The sequence below is a fragment of the Pongo abelii genome, chromosome 21 (assembly GCF_028885655.2).
Source record: "Pongo abelii isolate AG06213 chromosome 21, NHGRI_mPonAbe1-v2.0_pri, whole genome shotgun sequence".
Classification (NCBI taxonomy): Eukaryota; Metazoa; Chordata; class Mammalia; order Primates; family Hominidae; genus Pongo; species Pongo abelii.
In genome coordinates, this window is record NC_072006.2 from 31349115 (window position 1) to 31372125 (window position 23011).

General features: G+C 45.4%; 1 pseudogene; it reads left to right on the forward strand.

Moving 5' to 3' along the window:
* Positions 1 to 20513: 20513 nt before the first annotated feature.
* On the forward strand, positions 20514 to 21061 carry LOC112130369 (large ribosomal subunit protein eL21-like; annotated as a pseudogene).
* The last annotated feature ends 1950 nt before the right edge of the window (positions 21062 to 23011 follow it).

Genomic DNA, 23011 nt, shown 5'->3' on the forward strand with positions numbered 1-23011 from the left:
TAGCTTGGGTGACAGAGTGAGACCCTGTCTCTAAATAAAAATTTAAATTTAAATTTAAAAATTAAAAAGATCAATTTTACACCACAAACATAAATCAAAAGAAAGTGAGAGTGGCTATATTGATGTCAGACAAAGCGACTTCAGAGCAAAGAAAATTACCAAGGCCATTCTACAATGATAAAATGGTCAATCCACCAAGAAGGCATAGTAATCCTAAATGTGTATGCACAAAACAACAGAGCTGCAACATATGTGAAGCCAAACTTGATCAAATTGAAAAGAGAAATAGACAAATGCACTATTGTAGTTGAAGAATTCATTTTTCTCTCAGCAATTGATAGAGCAACCAGACAGAAAATCAGCGAAGATATAGAAGACACCAACAATACCATCAAACAACAGAACCCAACTGACATTTATAGAACACTCCACCCAAAAATAGCAGAAACCACATTCTTTTCAGGCACCCAGGGAACATATATCAAGATAGGCCATATCCTGGACCATAAAATACAACTCAACAAATTTAGAAGAATTGAATCATACTGTGTTTTTTGACCACATGGAACAAATAACAGAATGGTAACAGGAAAATCTCCAAACACTTGGAAATAAAACAATACACTTTAATCCATGGGTTGAAGAGGAGGCTCATGGGACATTAAAAAAAATACAGTGAACTAAATGAAAATGAAAATACAATATACTAAAATGTGTGGGACACACTTAAAACAGTGTTAAGGGGGAGTTTGTGAAACTAAATATTTACATTAGAAATGAGGAAAAAACTCAAATCAATAATCTAATCTCCCATCTCAAGAAACTAGAAAAAGAAGAACAAAATAAACCCAAATTCAGCAGAAATCAGGAAATAATAAGAGCAGAAATCAATGAAAGTGAAAACAGAAAACAATATAGAAAAGCAATAAAACAAAAAGTTGATTCCTTGACAAGATCAATAAGATGGACAAACCTCTAGCAAGACTGACAAAAGAAAAAAGAAAGAAAACACAAGTTACAAATTTCAGGAAAGAAACAGGTATCCGTTGTTATCACTGAACACCCCAAAGACATCAAAAAAAGAATAAGATAATATTACCAACGCTACACACATACATTTAACAACTTCAATGAAATTGACAAATTCCTCAAAAACCGCAAACAACCACAATTCGCCCAATATGAAGTGAATAATTTGAGTAGTCCTTTCACTCTAAGGAGAATTGAATTCAAATTTTTAAGACTATTAAAATGAAAGAAGAAATCTTCAACCCTGATGATTTCACTGGCGAATTATACCAAATGTTTAAAGAAAAATTAACACCAGTTCTACACAATCTCTTCTAGAAAATAGAAGAGGAAAGAATGTTTCCTAATTCATTTTATGTAGCCAATATTACTCTAATACCAAAACAAGACAAAGTACAAAAAAGAAAACCATAGTCCAGTATCCCCAATGAATACAGATGAAAATGTCCTTAACAAAATATTAACTAATAGAATTCAGCAATATACTAAAATACACACACATACACATTATATATAATATACATATTAGAGAGAGAGATTATAACCAAATTAGGCTTATTCCAGGTATTAATGGCTTGTTCAGTATTAAAAATAAATCAGTGTAACTCATCATATCAATAGGCTAAAGAAGAATTATATCTGCTGGGCGCGGTGGCTCACGCCTGTAATCCCAGCACTTTGGGAGGCCGAGGAGGGCAGATCATAATGTCAGGAGATCGAAACCATCCTCGCTAACACGGTGAAACCCCATCTCTACTAAAAAAAATATAAAAAATTAGCCAGGCGTGGTGGTGGGCACCTGTAGTCCCAGCTACTCGGGAGGCTGAGGCAGGAGAATGGCATGAACCCGGGAGGCGGAGCTTGCAATGAGCCAAGATTGCACCACTGCACCCCAGCCTGGGTGACAGAGCAAGACTCCGTCTCAAAAAAAAAAAAAGAATTATATCTATAGGCATTTGACAAAACCCAATATCCATTCATAACTTTTTTAAACTCTCAGAAAAATAAGAATAGGGGGAATTTTTCTTCAACTTGATAAAGCATAGCTACAAAAGAACCTACAACTAACTCATATTTAATGGTGAAAGACAATGCTTTTCTGCTAAGATGAGGAACAGGGCAAGGATATCTATTCTCACCATTGCCATTCGATACAGTACTGTTACATTTAGCCAGAATGAAAAGGCAAAGAAAGGAAATAAGACACATACAGACTGAAAAGGAGGAAATAAAACTCTGATGTTTGCAGATTACACAATTGTCTATGTAGAAAATCCCAAGGAATCTACAAAAAAGTCTTCTAGAACTAATCAGGTTGTAGGATACTAGCTCAACATAACAAAAATCAACTGTATTTCTGTATACTAGCAATGAATATGTGAAAAACAAAACTTAAAACACACTATCACTTACGATTGTTCAAAATAAGTGAGATATTTAAATGTAAATTTAACAAAACATATACAGGACTTGTATGCTGAAAACTGCAAAACACCAATTAAAGAAGAAATCAAAGAAAATCTGAACAAATGGAGAGATACATTTGTGGATTGTAAGACTCACTTTAATAAAGCAGTCAATTCTCCCCAAATTGATATATGAGTTTAACATAATCACCATTGAAATCCCAGCAATATTGTATAGAGAGAATATTATTCTAAAATGTATATGGAAAGGAATTAACAATTTCGAAAAAGAGTAATAAAGTAAGATGAATCATTCTACTTGATATTAAGACCTGCTATATAGCCACAGTAATCAAGATAGTGTCTTATTGGTGAAGTGATAGATACATAGCTCAATGGAACAGAATAGAGAATCTACAAATAACCCCATACAAGCACAGCCAATTGATCTCTGACAGAGGTGCAAAAACTAATGGGAAGAGAGCTGCCTTTTCAACAAGGGGGGCCAGTTTTGTATATACAGGCAAAAATATGAACCTAGATCTAAACCTCACATCTATACAAAAAGTAGCTCAAAATGGATCATGGATTTAAATGTAAAACATAAAACTATAGGCCTGACGTGGTGGCTCATGCCTGTAATCTCAGCACTTTGGGAGGCCAAGGTGGGCGGATCACGAGGTCAGGAGATCGAGACCATCCTGGCTAACACAGTGAAACCCCGTCTCTACTAAAAATAAAAATAAAAAAAATAGCCTGGCATGGTGGTGGCAGCCACCTGCAGTCCCAGCTACTCAGGAGGCTGAGGCAGGAGAACAGCATGAACCTGGGAGGCGGAGCTTACAGTGAGCCAAGATCGCACCACTGCACTCCAGCCTGGGTGACAGAGTGAGACTCCGTCTCACCAAAACAAACAAACAAAAAAAGCATAAAACTGTAAAACTTTTAGAAGAAAACATAGGAAAAAATCATCAGGACCTAGGGCTTAGTGAAGAGTTCTTATACATGACACCCTTTCCATGAAAGGGCCGCATATGCAAAGCAGTCCTCAAATGCCAAAGAAGCCAAGAAACCAAAGAAGGAGGCAGGCAAATCCAGTTCGTCAGTATAAGGTGGCTTATTAGGGGCAACTTATAGACAGAAGTGTGGTCTTGGGCCACCACAAGACAGGTAGATCTCTACACCATACCTCCCCAGGCAGGGGGCTTACATCTTGGGTGAAAAGTATATGTGCTCTGGAAGGAATGTGTAGTTGGCTATGAGTGTCACAGCCTATGATTTCTGCAATAGCATCAAGAGTCGTTTTGGAGGGAACTTACAATCATTAGGTGTTTCTACATAAAGAGTAATACATCAGCTAGACATGTTGGAGGCATTCCCGGACTTGTGGTTAGTCACTGGATTAGCATTTAAAATAAAGCCTCTCTTGTCCCCACAACATCAAAATCAATAAATTGGAATTCATCAAAATGAATAACCTTTTCTCTACAAAAGACCCTCTTAAGAAGATAAAAACACAAGCTACACCTAGGAAAAAATATTTGCAGACCACGTATCTGACAAAGGATGTGTATCAGAATATAGAAAGACTATCGAAACTCAACAGTTAAAAAAAAATCTAATTAGAAAATAGACAAGAAATATGAGAAGATATTTTATGAAAGAGGCTATACAATGGCAAATAAGCACATGAAAATATGCTCAACATCATTAGTCTTTAGGAAAATGCAAATTAAGACCATGATGATATATCCCTACACACCTATTAGAAGAGCTAAAATTAAAAATAGTGAACATATCAAATACTTGAGAGGATGTGAAGGAACTGAATCTCTCATCCATTGCTGGTGAAAATATAAAATGATAGAGCCACTCCGGATAATAGTTGAGCAGTTTCTTTAAAAACTAAACATAAAGTTACCATACAACCCAGCAATGCACTTGTGGGCATTTATCCCAGAGAAATAGAGCTATGGCCACACAAATACCAAAATGGGAACAACCAAAATGTTTTACAATAAGTGAATGATTGAACAAACTGTGGTACATTTACACCAGAGATTACCACCCAAAATTAAACTATTGACACATGCATCAGCCTGGATGGATCTCAAGGGCATGAATCTGAGTGGGGAAAAGAAAATCACAAAAGGTCACATACTGTATGCTTCGATTTATATAACATTCTCAAAATGACAAAAATATGGAGAACGCATTAGTGGTTACCAGGGCTTAGGGATGGTGGGGAGAGAGGAGGGTGTGACTATAAAGGAGTTGCAAGAGAGAGATCTTGGTGGTGATGGAACAGTTCTGGATCTTGGCAGGGTGGTGGTTGCACAAACCTGCACAAGTGATAAAATAACATAGAACTATACATACATGTATCAATGTCACTTCCCAGTTTTGATATTATATTATAGTTATGTAAGATGTAATCGTTGGAGGAAACAGGGTGAGGGGTTCATGGGTCCTCTCTGTACTATCTTTGCAACTCTGTGAATTTCTAACAATTTCAAAATTTAAAGTTTTTTTTTTAAATCAATACATGAACATTCACAGTGGTGAGAGCCTCGGCTGGGTTTGGAGACTGGGTTGGGTTTGAAGTTCTGGACTGAGAAAGCAGTAAGCATATTTTGGTATGTGGGGAGAAGGGGAGAGGAATCAGTACAGACATAAGTTTTGGCTGTGGGTTGCAAACACTTCTTCCTTCTTGTTGGCAGGAAGTGTCAGGCAGGCTGCAAAGACCTGGAAGCTGAAGACTCCGAGGAGGAGCGGAACTGCTGCGACCGCTTACACTGCAGTTCCTGGACCCTAGAGGGCTCCCTACCCCACTGCGGGATTCTCTCTATCCAGAGCACAGCTGGTGCCCTGGGGCCGTGACACCCCAGAAACTCATCTGTTCTGGTCTTTGGCAAGTCTCCAGACCAACTTTGACCAATAGAGAACTAAGGCAGCAAATTTCCCAGTGTCATACAGATAGACAATTGCATCAGGATAGAGACACGTGACTTCTGAATGCGGACTGGAGGAGATGAGGTTGGAGGGCAGGGAGGATAGTGAGAGAGGGAGCAGGGAGACCAGTTAAGGGCCACTGAAGTAGTCAAGGTGTCAGACAAGAGCTTTGAGACAAGAGGACTGTCTTAGAGATAGATTGCATGAGAGCCTTGGGGTAAGGGAGGTGTCCGAGCTGACCTCAGCCTTCTGGCTTGTCCACTGGTTGGATGGGGTCACCATTTAATTGTAATGGGGGATTCTGGTTGCAGAGAACTGAGTGTTGGGGGACCATGAATGAGCTCCATTTAAGATCTGCTCAGCTTGAGGTCCCTGGGAGACAACCACAGGAGTTGTTTAGGAGACACCGGGCTACTTCAGCCTGGAGCTCCAGGAAGAGGTCTGCATTGGTCGTTGGAACAATAGGACCAGGCAAGTACATGGAAAGAATGTCAAATTCCATCAGGCATAAAAAGAACAGTTGAACTCAGGTGGTAAAGGGGCAAGAAGGGAGGAGTGGTTTTCAAAATTCCCAAACAGATGATCAAGTCAGAGAGAGGTAGTCAAATAATTGAGTATGGGGGTTGTTAAAGTGACATTGATTCTTGCTGTCACATTGACAGATTACAGAGAAAGTTGAGAGTCAAAACCATCTGCTAAAAACATACAATTAGTAAAAAGTGCGTGGCTCCCAGGCAGCTGGGTGACTTTCCACAGCCTCTCACCTTCCCAGCCAGATTGTGCCCCACCCCCAATCCCAGTGCCTCCTTTATAGAAATTCTGGAGCTGTAGTGCCTCTTCTCACATCCAGCAGGGAACCATGACTCAGGGCTGGGCAAACTGGCACAAAAACACTTTGGTTCATCCAAGCCAGCTGTCCCTGCGTCCCAAGTCTCTTTTGCAGATCCATTTGCATGCAATTTGCACTTTGCTACAAACCCTGGCTTCCCCTTTAAAGGGCCAGTGCCTCTCTTTCCCATCTCATCCTCATCTCTTAACCAGTCACCAAGAAAAGTGGGCTCTGATGATGAAAAAGAATCGGCGGGGGGGTCCCTACTCAAAATTCATTTATTGGCCAGATACCGTGCTCACACCAGTACTTTGGGAGGCCAAGATAGGAGGATTGCTTGAGGCCAGGAGTTCAAGAGCAGCCTGGGCAACACAGTGAGACCTTGCGTCTCTACAAAAAATAAAAAAAATAAATTAGCAGGCATGGTGGCATACCCCTATAGTCCCAGCTACTCAGGAGGCTGAGGCAGGAGGACCACTTGAGCCCAGGAGTTTGAGGTTACCAGTGAACTATGATCACGCCACTGCACTCTAGCCTGGGTGACAGACCAAGACTCCAGGAGTGGTTTACAATGTTCCAAAACAGATGATGAAGTCAGAGAGAGGTAGTCAAATAATTGAGTATGTGGGTTGTTAAAGCAACATTGATTCTTGCTGTCACATTGTCTCTTTAAAAAATAATAAAAATAAAATCCATTTATTGAGGGTCCAAAATTCCTTTATGGAAGCACAAGCTGCCTTTGAGAACTGGAGGATATGGATATGTCCTGCTTCCCTCAGTCCCCAAGAACAGCTCATAGAAATAGGAAAGTCGTACACCCCCATACCCCTAAGTCTTCCAGACTAGAGACTGAGCTGGTGGCATAGGGGAAGGACTGGGGTCTGAGGACCTATACTCTCAGCCTAGGAGACAGCTCCCTAGGGAAGAGCCCAGAAATTAGAACTCCCTGCAAGCTCAGATGGAGTGACCTGTTCATAAAGCACATGGCCAGATACTAAAGTTCCTTAATAGATGAACGGTGAGTCCCACTCCCTGACCTGGGAGGCAGGAGAGGCCTCATGTGACCACAATTTGGGGACTGACATTGCCTTGGCTTCATGGCACAGAGGAGACCCACACACACTCCTTCCCCTGCCAGGGAGACTCCAGGCTGAGAAAAGGACAAGTCCTCAGGTTTGAAGATGCCTCCTCATCAAAATACTTCTACATCGCTCTTCATTTGAACCTTGACACACTAGCTGAGAGGCCGCCTGGAGGGTCCTGGGCCCTTGTTTTAGGGCACATAAAAATGAAGACCTCATCACCAAGGGAAGGCCCCTGCATCAGGTCTAACTAACCTGCACCAAGCCACGCCGCACACCAGGCCACTCCAGCTTGACCACTGCTCCTCTGCCTAGACCCTTGATGAATACTGCAGTCTTCTGCAGCCACTGCCACTGTTACAGCTCCACTGGCCCCGCAGCCGCCACACAGATTCCTCCAGGGATCCTCAAGACTCAATGCACCAGAATCTCAAGGTTCCGTGTGTGTGTGTGTGTGTTTATGTGTGTGTGTGTAACAGAGGAGGCATGGCTGCATTAACCCCTGTGGTCATCAGCCAATATGGCCCCCAACGATTCCCTCCTCCTTGTACCGTTTTACACTGACACCATAGGCAAGTTTTAAGTGCTTTTTTTCTGCAACTCATCTCAGCAAAGATAAATATCATTGCCTGTTATTCTAGGACATGGCAGGCTGCAGGACCCCAGTTGCACCAAACTGCCATCCCCTCCTGCCTGGTTTCCCTTCTTCATGAACGGATCAATGGGCCATAGGCAGGTTGGGATTGGGATGAATGTCTTCCACAGGATGGGAACTACCTCCAGCTGATCAGGTACATGGCCTCGGAAACCATCCTACACTTTAGAGTCAACAAAGGCTGTTCCCACATGTGCCCCGAGCTCCTCCAGGTTTCTCCATCCTATGGACACAAATGAGGTGGCATTAACAGGGAAAACACACACTTTATGGGCTTTTGCCCCCATCCACAGACTACAGGTGCTCCAGGGCCCCTCGATTTGTCCCAGTTATTTCTGAATAACTGGGATATCTTACATCTGCTTAGCACAGGTCCCCTCCTAGAGAGCTATGGCCTTAGAAGCCACTTAGGGGCAGTACCTCACCGCTGCCCCTGCCAGAGTGCCCTGATGACCGGCACTATAGACCCTCCTAAATTCCATCTGTTCTCCCCCTACAGCCTCCAATTTGGCAACCTGAGACCATAGTAGGTCTGTGTATCATGCAGAAATGGGAGAAGAACCCTTGTAATGGATTCTGTTGGTGCCCTGCCCAGATCCCTGTCCTTGGCCAGTGCACCCACCCACCAGCTATTGCTAAGATCTCCCCCAAAAGTAATAGACACAGAGGTGCAAAAAAATCTGTCCTGCTTACCCCAAGGGGGGACAGCTCTGTGGCCGATCCACACCCCAGAACTTCCCCTGGATCAGGCTGAAGTCAGACCCCAGCAGAGACCACATTCATGCTTAGCATCTTCCCTGCCCTGGCCTGCTTCATTCCCTCCCTCTTATGTCTCTCTAAGAGTACTCTCTCAATAAATCACCTGCTCAAGAATTCTCATCTCAGCCTGTCACTCTAGAGAAGAAAACATACCCTTCTTCCCAAGTTTGTGTCTGGAACCCTGTCCCAAACTTGCTTCGGCCTCGGAGTCTCGTGAAATCAGTTCCTGCTTCTGCCTACAACCCTCTCTGTATGCCTTGGGGGCAGTTATATGGAGACCAGATGGGAGGACAGACACCCCTCTGTGTTTCTCCACTACACTCCTCATTCCACCCCTCTCTCCCCTAGAAGCCCGCCTGAGCCCTTTCCCCCCTGCAAAGCTGCCTTCCTGCCAGATTCCACCCCCAGGACTCCCACTATATATGGTGAATGTATTTGACCTTCAAAACCATTCTGTTCCATCAGTATTAAGTCTCCTATTTTTTCTAGTGGAGAAGCCAGAAGCAATTTACCGCAAAGCCAATGCAGCTTAAGCTCACTTGCATGGACCCCTTCCAAAGCCCTGCAATTTCGTAATCATAGTTTTTATTCTTCTGCTTGAGGAGGGCTCCCAAATTGTATCACCCTCAGGCCCCATAAAACCTAACTCTACCCTTGGAAAAATGGAGGCTCTGAAAGGTGAGGTGATTTGTCCCAGGACACAGGCCTGATGAGCAACAGAAGCAGAAGTTGACCCAGGTTTGCTGCCTCCCAAGTTCTTTTCCCATCCCCTGTCCTAAGATCCATCCCTGCAACTCCCCTGGGCCTACTGCAGCAGCCTCCAGGACCCAGCCCTTGGCTTCCCTCTACCTCCAGCACACAGCCTTCCCAGTTGCCAGCCATCAGCCCCTCCTCTGCTCTGGCACAGTATTGTGGGAGCTTGCCAGGCCAGAGTGGGCTTGGCAGAGCTACATTTAAATATCAAGGTAGAAGAGTGTCTACATGTATACCATCAATGGATGCGGACACCCACAGAGCCTATGGTAGCTGCAAGTTGCCCCTATATTTGCCTGTGTTTTCTCCATCAGCTGAGTGGCAGGCTGTTAGGATACCTGTCCTGGGAGCACTGCAGAAGTTAGACCGTGTATCAGTTAGCTCTTGCTGTGTAACAAACCATGCCAAAACTTAGTGGCCTAAAACAACAACTATTGATTTAGCTCACAGTTCTGCAGGTCAGCAATTTGGGCCATGCTCTCCTGGGCAGTTTGATCTCAGCTGGGCTCCCTTTGGGCATATGCAGTCAGCTGCCAGGTTGGCTGGGAACTGGAGTCAGCTGGTACATCTCATCTCTGTTCCACAGAGTCTCCCATCCTTCAAATCAAGATTGTCTGCCTGATGGCTTGGCAGAATTCAATGAAAGCGAATGGACTTGAGCAAGGCCTCTTGAGGCCTAGGCGCAGGACTCAACAGCTTTACTGTCAGCACATTCCATGGCCCAAAGCAAGTGACAGGCCAGCCATGATGGTTAATGTTGTCATCTTGGCTGGGCCGTAGTGCCCAGGTATTTGATCAAACATTATTCTGGATATTTCTGTGAAGGTGGTTTTTCTTTCTTTCTTTTTTTTTTTTAATGCAGTTAACAGTTCAATTGGGGACTTTGAGTAAAGTAGATGACCCTCTATTAGGTGGTTGGGCCTCATCCAATCAGTTGACAGCCTACAGAGAACAAAGACTGATCTCCCCCCAACAAGAAGGAATTCTCCAGCTGAATGCCTTCGGACTGAAATGACAACTCTTCCTTGAATCTCCAGCCTGCCGGCCTACTCTGCAAATTTTGGACTTACCAAGCCTCCATGATTACATGAGCCAATTCCTTAAAATAAATGTCCTTCTATATATATACACATCCTGTTGGTTCTGTTTCTCTGGAGAACACTGACTAATACACCAGCCCAGATTCAAGGGGTGGGGAACACACTCCACCTCCTGATGGGAGGAATGGCAAAGTCACATTGCAAAGGATGAGGGCACAAGGAGGGGACTAACACAGTCACCTCTGCTCATGAGCGACCACAGGCTGGCTTTAGGAATGGGTGGGTGTGGGCAGGGTAACCTCAGCTCTTGGTGTCCACCTTTGAGCATCGAGCTTCTGCTGGGCCAGCCAGGTGGAATTCCCAGTCATCTCCACCTCCTTTTGGGTATCAAAGACTGGGAAGAAAACTGTTTCCAAGACTCTGTGAGCAGTAAGGGGGGAACCTCACAACTGGATTTGAGAGTATGTCTTTGCCCTCAAACTAGGGGCTTCCTGAGGCTGTGCTCTTTTCTACCATCCAACTCAGGACTCAATGTAGAATGGAGGCTGGGCATGGTGGCTCTGGAACCTTTAATCCCAGCATTGTGGAAGGCTGAGGTGAGAAGATCACTTGAGGCCAGGAGTTTGAGACCAGCCTGGGCAACAGTGAGACTCCCAGTCTCCACAAAAAAAATTTAAAAATTAAGTGTGGTGGTGCATGCCTATAGTCCCAGCTACTCGGGAGGCTGAGGCGGGAGGATCACCTGAACCCTAGAGCTGAAGGCTGCAGTGAGATAGGATCCTGCACTCCAGCCTGGGTGACAGAACAAGACCTTGTCTCTGGGCAAAAAAAACAAAAAACCCTATAGGCTGGAGGAAGCATTTTATCCCCCCTACAGGACCCAACAGGTTCTGAGAACAACCAAATGTCTAATTCTCCCACGTGTCCCCCAAGGTTGTTGACACTCTAGCTGGGACATACTGGGCCCCCATAAGTAATTCCTAGACGAACACACACAGCCTTCAGTGCTGAGGCCTGAGACATCTGCTCCCAGCTATGCAAACAGTCCCATGTCACAAATAACCAGGCAAGGGGCAGGGGGCTCAGACTTGCCCAGCCCACCTTTCGGTCCTCTGGACTGCCCTCCATGCTGGTTCAGTCCTGTTCTGTCTACCTCTGCTCAGCACGCCTTCCTCCCACACAGCTTGACAAGTTGGCCACCTCCCAGCTCCCCACCCCACCCTGTCTCCTGCTTACCCTCCTCCCCAGGCTCTGCGAGTCTCACGTAGACACTCGGTAAGAAGCCAAGCCTTGCCACATGTGCATGTCCTGCAGGCTTCCCTTCCTGCAGGTATGGCTTTGGGCTCTGGACTCTGGGTAGACCCAGGAAGTGGGGGTCATCAGGGGAGACAATGCAGCAGGCAGGCATGTAGGGCAACCAGAATCAGCCTATGAGATACCAAGGGCAGGTCATCTCATGCCCGGAAGATTCATAACAATGGCATAAAAAATAGTGGAAGACCCTGGACCCACATGCTCTGAGCTCCAGCCCCTCATTGTCACAAACTGCAGTGTGATTTGGGACTGTCACTTTGCTTCTCAGTTCCCCCATCTGTCAAGTGGAGATGATAACCATTGATAGTGGATCCTATAGGCATCCCGCTCACTCCTTGAGGCCTCACCACTTCAGGGAGCTCCCACTGCCTTCCACCTGTGAATCTGCATGTCTGCACCTGAGAGCTTTCTTTCCTAAACTGCAGAAGGCCAGGTAGCATGCTGGAAGTGCCAGGGAATTAACAACCCTTAGAGGAGCCCTTCTTCTAGCTATAACTCACAGGAGTTGATGGATAAATACCCCAGCTCCCTCGCTCCTCAGGCAGGATAACTCTGGGGCATGTGTTCTACTCTGATGCCCAGATTTCCTCCACAAGACTAAGCTCCAGTTGCCCACAGTGGTAACTAGCTTGATAATACACCTGCTGTGGGCTGCCTTCCTTCCCCATTTCACAGAACTACTTGCATTCAAAGCCTTGTCCCAGGGTCTGCCTCCAGGGCAGTCCAAACTAAGACATCATCCCAGCCCTGTCTGCAATACCATTAGCCCATGTGTGATCAAGATGATGGCAGAGGCTACCAGCAGGTGTTTGAGCCCAGGGCTGGGTGAGGGTCTTCCCAGCCCTTATCTCTACTCTGGACCCACAGGAAACTCCACAAGAAAGTGTCAGAGGATGTTGGTGGGACTTCCTCTGTTGTCCTGGAATGGCAGCCAAGGCCTGAAACTGAGGTCAGGAGATGCTTGGGACCCATATTCCGGAATGAGCAACAAGTGAGTCACCAACAGCTGAGTGCCCAACTCCTCCTTTAGTGAGAGGCAGTGCAATCTGCTCCTCCACGCATTCCACCCAAAGAGAGGACTGGGGAGGGGGAAGACGGGCCATAGTGAATTTCATTCTCCAGGATGACAGGATTTCCCTCTGTCTCCCTGAAGCAAGGGATGAAGGGATTCCAAGCTAATCAGAGGAATAGTCAGTGTGCCCAATTGCACATCCCTCCAGACCAGGCTTAGACCTTTTGTTGAGACCAGCTAATTCTGTGTCTCATGCATTCTACAACTCTAAGTCCCTCCCTTCTGTCCACTATGAGGACCAACCACTGGGCTCTCAACGTCTCCCGCCTGGAAGCTCCAGCAGTCTCCTTTCCAGCCCTTCTGCCTCTCTCAGCCTCTTGTCTGTTCCAATCCATCCCTCTAAAGTGGATCTTACAAAACCAGGCTGGAAAACTACAGCCCATGAACCAAACGCTGCCTGTGCCCTGTTTTAGTGTAGCCTATGTGACATGAATGGTTTTTACATTTTTAACATTTGTTTTTAAACAAAAGAAAGAAAACTACGTGACAGAGATGTTTGCCAACCTTTGTTCTAAAGCATAAATTTCATCCTGCTTAAAGGAGTGGCCTCCCTACCGGCCTCATCCCACACCATTCACCCCTGCACACCCTAAGCCTGTCCTCTGTGTCTGATACACCCTCCCTCCCTCCCTGGTATGCCTGGTCAACTACCTACACTTTCACACTCACTCTAAATATCCCTTAGGCCTAGGCGTATTGGCCTCACATCATGCTTTGACTTCCCCTGCTCTAAGCTAGAGAGCAGAGGTTGGCCCCCGCAGGTTCCTGTATAGACTGGATGACAACTGATTTTGACCAATGGGTGGGAGATGAAAGAGCAGGAAGAAATGAGACTCTTCCAAGAGTCTCTGACCCTAGCTGGGTTTGTCCAGGGCTCCAAGCTCCCAATAGGTACACCCACCATGGTTCCAGTCCTAGTGGGTGGTGATCTGAGAGCTCCTCACCTCTCTCCTCATCCTACCCAGGGTGATTGATAACAGCTTCCTGATGTTGCTAATCTCTGGGTTGCATCTAAGTAACTTCTCAGCTCTTCTATTACCCGTGTAACGCATTCCCTGCGTGTAAACATTCCCTCTTTAAACATTGGCCTTTGGCTTTTGTTTTCCCAGTAGGACTCCGACAAATATGCATTTTTTTCAGGTATTCCCTGACCCCTAGATTAGCTCAGGCCCCTACTACTGCCCAATGACATCCTTCACTCATTGCTTCAATAGGTTATTTATTGGATGCTTACGGCCAAGGGTCAGCAAACACAGCCAGCTATTTTGTAAATAAAATTATATTGGAACACAACCACACCCATTCATTTACATATCGTATAGTTGCTTTCAAAGGCAGAGTTGAATAACTGCACCGGAGACCCACGTGTGACCCATGACACCTAAAATATCCACTCTCTGGTCCTTTTCAGAAAAAGTTTGCCAGCCCTTGTTTTAGGCACCCAAAATGTAGTCCTGGGACCAACAGCCACTTCTTCACCTAGGAGCTCGTTGGAACCACAGAATCTCAGACCCTCAACAAGACCTGCTGATTCTGAGTCTGCATTTTCACAAGGTCCTCAGCTGATGCGTGTGCACATTGAGGTGTAAGAAGTGCTGCCTTAAGGAGTCACCCCCTTATCATAGCTCTCATCCCATTCATTGGTCATCATTGACAAATTAATTTTTTTGTCTTCCCTTCCAGAGGCAAGAGCAAGGATTATTAGTGTTGGTCTTCTTCGGAACTCCGGTGCTGATAAGTTGGCTGACCCAGAGAAGATGAATGCAGTGACCCTCTAACAAATATATTGTTGAAGAGAGTCATGGAAGCTGAAGGAAGAGAGAGTTTCAAAAACAGCAGTTACCGTTTTTCACATATGAGACTGGCAAAGATCAAAAAGTTTGTTAACACGCCGTGTTGGGAGAGTACAGGAAATAGGCTCTCTCTCACACGTTGTTAGCACAACCTCTCTGGGGAGGTCAGTTTGCCAATATTCAGCAAAATTACAAATGCACGGACTCTTTGACCCTGCATTTCCACTTGTAGGCCTCTGTTTTCTGAATAGACTCAAGCCTGGGCCAAGTGATTAATGTATGCACTGCACAAGAGCAAAAGGTTGGACACAACCAAGTATTCATCAGCAAGGAATCTGCTTGGTAAGTTGTGGTATATAATAAAACTGTGCAACTTTAAAAAAGAAATCCATCACTGAAAAATATCTGAAAAATTTTAAAAAAAAAGAAAGAAGGAGCTAGTGCAATCTCCAAGGTATGTTGCGTAATAAAGAAAGATGTGTACTAGTACACATCAGATAATAACCAAAACAGGGCAGGGAGACAGAAGAGGAAATATATATTTGCCTGTATATTCATAAAATATCTCTTAAAGGATGTACACAAAAAACAACAACACTGGCTGGCCATGGGAAGGGATGGCTGGGTTGCAGGGGGCAGGGATATGAGGAGACTTTTCACTACCTACCCTTTGGTACTTTTTGAATTAAAAACAGATGGGGGGAAAAAAACAGGAAAAACTACAGAAAATACAAAATGTGTACAAAAAAATACAGAAACGTATACACAAAAAAAGAGAAAAGTAGAGACACGTTTTAGATGTCCAGTCTAGAACCTTCCTACTCAAAATGTAGTCCACAGACCAGCAGCATCAGAATCACCTGAAAACTAGTTAGAAATGCAGAACCCCAGGTCCTACTCCAGATAAACTGAGTCACAATCTGCATTTTTAACAAGAGCCCCAGGGAATTAGCGCAGGAGTTACTAATTGTGACACACTGATCCAGGCAACCAGAGAACTCACTTTTAGCAGCCCCACCTGGTTTCCATGGTCTGCTACTAATAAAACAGCTGCCTTTTCCCCCTAACTGGGGCTCTGTCCCGGTGAGACATCAGGGCCCAGGCTGTTCCCATTAAGGGGCAGGTTTCCAGCAGCTCCTCCCAGGCCCTGGCTGGCCCGAAGCCCAGTGCCCTGGCGGGTCCCCAGCCAAGGAGACAGCTCACTTCCTCCTTCTGGAGCCGCTGGGGCTGCTCAGAACGGAAACACTGGAGAGGTCTCCACTCCCCCAGATATAAACTCTTTCCAACACGAATAAAGATGCATGTGTCTGGCTCAGGTTTATTTATAAATGGTATCTATCTGTCTATCTGCCAGGACCCCTGGGTACCTGGTACCTGACCTAGTGGTGGAAGAGAAGTCAGGGGAGGAGTAGCAATGGGTAGGCCCCATTGGAGAAGGAGGGAGAAAGAAAGGCCAGGAGTTTGGCTGCTGCCTCTGCATCCTTGATCCTCTGGAAAAACTCCAGGCCACATCTGGAGGCCACATCTGGAAGCAGTGACTCTGCTGGACTTTTCAGAGCAGCAAAGAGGAGGAGGGAGGGAGGAGTGGGGAGCTGCACTGACGTCGGTCCAGACCACCCAGGACTTTGCAATTGGGGGACTAGGCAGGGAGACTAATTTTCCCACCACCCGACTCCCAACTCTCTGACCCCAAGGACTGGGCAAGCACAGAGCCAGTCATGACTGAATGCCCCCCACTGCTGCTGTCCTGAGCTCCCCATGCCTCAAGCTGGAGGGACTCTGTACAAGCCGAGCCCTCTCTGTTTCTGGATCCTTCTATTCCCACGGCCTCCTAACAGTTGCAGCCTCTCCCCCAAACAGAACCCCAGGTCCTCCTTTTCTCCCTTCACATTTCCTCCTAGGTCCCTCATCTGTGTGGCTAATGTCTCTTCAATTTAAAACAAAACCATAAAACCACTAAAAAGTGTACGGTCCAAAAGAGTTTACAAAATGCTTCGCCACAGTGAGCCCTAACTCACTCCCTCCCAGCCCTGCAAGGTTCACATTCCTATCCCTACTCTGCATAGCAGAACGCTTAGTGAGTGCAGGAAATGCTAATGGGCTTCACAAGACCTTTCGGCCTGTAGGTAGCGGAGGCCTCAGGACTCAGCTGCACACCTGGGCTGCCGTCTGCCAAGGCCTCAAGGCCTTCTCAGTGCAGGACTCTACATCAGACAGGCCTTGATCCCATCAGCCGCCTGCTGACATCTCCAGTTCTGCGAATGGTTATGTTCCTTGCCTGTCCCACAGGCCCCAAATTCAGAGACCTGTTTCCTCCCCATCCCCTCTATTGTTCCCACCTCAGGCCTACCCCATCTTAGAGTCTGGGCAAACATCCTATCCCTATCTTCTCAAACACTACTGTCATTGTTTCCCAACCAGCCCCCATGTCCCTGGGGCTTTTCTCCTAGTATTTCATGTTCCACAGCTGCCCTCAAACCTTCCAGGATAGACTAATTACAAAAGTGGCCCCAATCCCCAGAGTTCAAGACCAGCCTGGGCAACATGGCAAGACCCCACTCTACAAAAATAAAAATTAAAAAGTTAGCTGGGGCATGGTGGCATGCCTATAGTCCCAGCTACTCAGGAGGCTGAAGTGGGAGGATCACTTGAGCCCAGAAGTTTGAGGCTGCAGTGAGCTATGATTATGCCACTGCGCTCCAGCCTGGGAGTGAGACCTTGTCTCCAAGGTCTCCTAAAAAAAAAAGGAGGGGGGCCACAATGATTCCTCTTCCTGTAACCACACCCTTTGCAGTGTGACTTTGTATCTTCTCCCATCAAAAGGCACAGTCTATTCTCCTACTCCTCGAATCTAGGCTGGCCTCAAGAATTGCTTTGGCAGTTCAAATATGGTAGAAGTGAAGCGGTAGAATTGCCCATTCTGAGCCTAGGCTTCAAGATGCCATATGCATCTCCTCTTCTCTTGGAAATCTGTCTTGCCACCATGTGAGTAAGCCCAGGCTAGCTTTCTGGAGGATGAGAAACCATGTGGCCCAGGCACCCCCATTGGCCCAGCCAATAGCCAGCCAAACCAACCATAAGATGAGGCTGTCCTGAATCCACCAGCCCCTCCACCCCCTGCCAATCAGCTGACTGCAGATGCATGATGAAATTCCATGATCAGCTAAGCCAGCCCAGACCAGAAGGACCACCCAGCAGGCCCATAGATGAGTAAGAAGTAATAAATGGTTGTGGTATTAAATTACTAATTTTGAGGTGGTTTGTTGCACAGTAAAAGCAAACTGGTACACCCTTTGTCCTCTATTCACAGAAGTCCTCTTAAGGACTTCTGAAGCAAAATTCTTCATATTCAAGCCTTCCTAAAGAAGTTGCTCTCTCAGTTTCATTTCCCACAACTTCTCCAAAACCTGGTCGCCACAATGTCCCCTGAAATTTCTTGTTCTTTCCATCCTCAAACTTTTGTTTATATAAGTCTTTCCTCCTCTCATTGCCCCTGCCCCTACCCTGAATATCATCACCCTCCTTTCTCCACCTCTCAAAATTGTGTCTTTTTAATCCCTGACTGTGGGTCTACCTCACTGTGAAGGGTTTCTGTTCCAACTCCTTTGGCACACTTAGTCTCAAACTTTGCTCTAATTTGCTGTGCTTGCCAAAGAAGCACTTAATCATATCTTTATCCTGCCTTGTTTTATCCTGCATTGGTTCATTATAGACCAGGAAGGGCAACTAAATTTGACCTCATATGTCTCCACAGATGAATTAGTAGAAAATGCCTAGAGAGCATCTGGCATCTGCTAGAAAGACTGCCATGATTGATTCATAATGTCTGCCATAAGCACAGGCAGGTCAATACTGGCCATTCCTGCTCTAGTGCAGGGATTCTTGCACTTTTTGTATTGTTAACCTTATAGACTCCTTCTAAGAATATTTTTAAATGCATAAAATAAAATATATCAGATTACAAAGGAAGCCAATTATATTGAAATATTGTTATCAAAATATTTTAAAATGCATAATATAAGAATATGTATGCTTCAGGCCGGGCGCGGTGGCTCACGCCTGTAATCCTGACACTTTGGGAGGCCGAGGCGGGTGGCTCACCTGAGGTCAGGAGTTCAAGACCAGCCTGACCAACATGGTGAAACCTCATCTCTACTAAAAATATGAAAATTAGGTGGACAAGGTAGCAGGCACCTGTGTAATCCCAGCTACTCAGGTGACTGAGGCAGGAAAATCCAAGATCGCGCCATTGCGCTCCAGCCTGGGTGACAGAGAAAGACTCCGTCTCAAAAAAAAAAAAAAAGAGAGAGAAAATTTATGTGTCTCTTCCTTAATACACTACATACCAAGATATCTAAGAGAAGGCCTAATAATTACTGCAATCTTGAAGTATAAATGAGCTTTCAAAATATCTATAACTGTCATGTGATGTGAAAATATCTGTGGCTTCTGCTAGTGACAAAGACTCAGCTGTGTGGTTTGTTGCCTAAATCCATAACTGAAGGTAGTGCTCAATTTAATTTAGAGCAAAGTATAGATGTCATTTTTTTCAGCTAAGTTTTATTGACCCTTTTACACTGTATCTGCAGGACCCTAAATTAAGAACCCTTAGTCTAGCCTGTAATATACTTGAGAAGCAAGGGCTGCTAGCAAATTATTTTATAACCTTGAGAGGGATCAAGGCTGGACCACAGTGGATGATCGGGCGTGATATAAAATAGTCACCACTGTGACTATGCAGAGCCTGCAGGGCAGGAGGCGGTAAGGATTTTCACTGCACCTTTTCTGCTCCATTCGGTGGCCTCATCAGTTTCCTTCCTCTCACAGGAACAAGGCCACAGGCACCTATTAGGAACCTCATCCCTGCATTCCAGGCCCAGGGAAATCCCTCCAGGCCCCCTTCCTCCCTGTGTCCTGGAACCTGCTGTCCTTCCCACTGTCTTGCTTGGGCCTCTGCCCAGCCCTGGAGAAGCAACATGGCAGAGCCTCTGCCAGCTCAGCTCCCTTTCCAGCTTCCCCCTCCTTTAGCCCCACACTGGAGTGGGGGGGCCAGGTCTCCTCCACCCCCTATCCTTCCCAGGGCCTCAGAACACCAACCCTGGGTGCCTTGTTACCTATATATGGAATTCAGCCCAATCCTTGCAGTGTCCCTTTGAAGTGGAGACACCCCCCTCACATTAAAGATGAATGTGTTAGACACACTTGGGACACCACCTCAAAAACCTCTTGGGCAGATCTCTTCCTCCAGCCAGTGCTGAGCTGACCCCGGGGTTTCTCCACTACAGCTGGGTGGGACACCCAAGGGAACATGCTTGGCCCTCATGCACGAGCAGCCCAGCAACGTGGGAGGAACTAAGAAGCTGTGGGATGTCCCTTGACCAACAGTGGTGAGAACCAGTGAATAATGCTTCTGCCTTTTGTCCCCCAGCAGGGAGTTCTGAGACATTTCAGAAAACTCCATGAAAGGCTGTGATGGCCCCCACCTCCAGACACCCATAGATAGCACTGGCTAACTTGGCGTCACATCTTGTATTGGCTCTCCCTCATTTCTTGATTCAATGTCCCTGTCCCTCCCTCCTGCTCCCTAAGATCACATTCTTAAATAAACTACTTGTTCGCAAGCCTTTGTCTCAGGTTCTGCTGGCGGACAGCAGGAGGGGTGGGGCGAGGACCCAAGCTAAGACAACAGGGAACTAAGGATCAAAGAAGTGAAGTCACTTGCTCAAGGCCACATGGCTTGTAAGTGTGATCTATTTGATCTGATATATTTGATCAAATAATAAATACACATTTAGCTTTCGGCTGGAACCGCCATCTTCCGGTAATTCGCCAAGATGATGAACACAAAGGGAAAGAGGAGAGGCACCCAATATATGTTCTCTAGGCCTTTTAGAAAACATGGAGTTGTTCCTTTGGCCACGTATATGCGAATCTATAAGAAAGGTGATATTGTAGACTTCAAGGAATGGGAACTGTTCAAAAAGGCATGCCCCACAAGTGTTACCATGGCAAAACTGGAAGAGTCTGCAATGTTCCCCAGCATACTGTTGGCATTGTTCTAAACAAACAAGTTAAGGGCAAGATTCTTGCCAAAAGAATTAATGTGCATATTGAGCACATTAAGCACTCTAAGAGCCGAGATAGCTTCCTGAAACGCATGAAGGAAAATGATCAGAAAAAGAAAGAAGTCAAAGAGAAAGGTACCTGGGTTCAACTAAAGCACCAGCCTGCTCCACCCAGAGAAGCACACTTTGTGAAAACCAACGAGAAGGAGCCTGAGCTGCTGGAACCTCTTCCCTATGAATTCAGGCATAATAGGTGTTAAAAAAAACAAAAGACCTCTGGACTGTAAAAATGTTTCTCTTCGTCGAGTAGAAGTATGGTGTCCTCTCCCCCAAAGAAATATTTAAAGCAAATTTTAATTGTGTCCTAATTCATTATGTAATGTCTTTACTATTCAAATTTAATGTATTTCTTGCTGAAAGTCGTTAAGTAGCTTATTGTGCAACAAATTACTCAATTGGTTAGAAAATGGCCAGGTATTATGTATTAAAGATTTGTACTGGTTTGATGATAGTCCCTCTAAGTCATCAAGGAAGAAATAAAATAATTTACAAATAAATAAATAAGTATGCTTTTTTTTTTTTTTTTTTGAGACAGAGTCTCGCTCTGTCGCCCAGGCTCAAGTGCAGTGTTGCGGTCTCGGCTCACTGAAAGCTCCGCCTCCCGGGTTCACGCCATTCTCCTGCCTCAGCTTCCCAAGTAGCTGGGAGTACATGCGCCCGTCACCACGCCTGGCTAATTTTTTTGTATTTTTAGTAGAGATGGGGTTTCACCATGTTAGCCAGGATGGTCTCGATCTCCTGACCTCATGATCCGCCCGCCTCGGCCTCCCAAAGTGCTGGGATTACAGGCATGAGCCATCGCGCCCAGCCATAAATATACATTTAATATTGCTTGCTTGATTGACTGACTGATATTTCTCCCAACATAGCCCTGAGGACCCAAATGCACAGAGCATGAATATATGTAAAAAAGTTATATTTAATTTTTAATTATCTAAGTTATACTGGAATACAGTTTCCATGTAGAAAATTTAAAACATTACAGATAAGTTTACAGTCCCTTTGGCTGTCTCCTCCCCAGTCTCCAGTTCCTCCCAGGCAACCACTTCTCTATGCATTTATAGACATGCTTGGGATTATTTTGCATGTATATGTTTATGTATTCTAAATGCATTCTGCAACATTTTCATTTGCCAGTTTGTCTTGGAAACACCCGACAACAGTAGAATGGATACATAAATTGTGGTATACACACGCAATGGAATAATACACAGCTGCTAGAATGAACAAACTATAACTACACATATAATTTTGATAAACCTCACAAATATGATGCTGAGCCAAAGAAACTAGACACAAAAGAGAACATACTGTTTGAATCCATTTATACAAAATACAAACACAAGAAAAACTGAAAGCAAAAGAACTAAAACCAGAAAGCAAAAAACAACGGTTTTTTGCTGTCAGGCACAGCGGCTCATGCCTGTAATCCCAGCACTTTGGGAGGCCAAGGCAGGAGGATGGCTTGAAGCCAGGAGTTCAAGACCAGCCTAGGCAACATAGGAAGACCCCCCCCCACCCCAAACTCTCTACAAAAAAAAAAAAAAATTTTAATAGCCAGGCATGGTAACATGCACCTGTGGTCCCAGTTACTCAAGAGGCTGAGGTGGGAGGATCCCTTGAGTTCAGGAGGTTGAGGCTGCAGTGAGCCCCACTGTGCTCCAGCCTGGGCAACAGAGCAAGACTCTGTTTCAAAACAAACAAACAACTAAAACTCGGCAAGGATATCATGGACTATTTTCTTTAAAGAACAGAAAGGGGATTCTGGTGGGTGTGGACACATGGGGACTTCTGGGGTGTTGGTAATATTCTGTTGATCTGGGTGCTGGTGACATGAGTAGGTTCAGTTTACAGAGTGCCAGGAAGCTGCACACTTGTGATGTGTGTACTTTTTGTATGTCCATTCCCTATAGGAGATGGCATGTCATCACTGTTCAGTCAGCCTCAAGAGTTCACAGCCTAGAGGGGAGAAGGGCAGGGAAACAAATTGGGCAGTAAATCCTGACAAGACTATGCCAAAGACCTGAACAATGTCAGCAGGAGCTCAAAGGAAAATGCTCACTTGTCTTTTAGGGGATAGAAAAGAATCTCCAGAATGAGTGACTGGTAAGATGACCCCCTAAAAGATGGCTGGGTGTTCACCAGGTGAAAGGGAGGAGAAAAGAGAAAAGGAAGTAGAAAGGGCATTACAGTCAGAGAAAC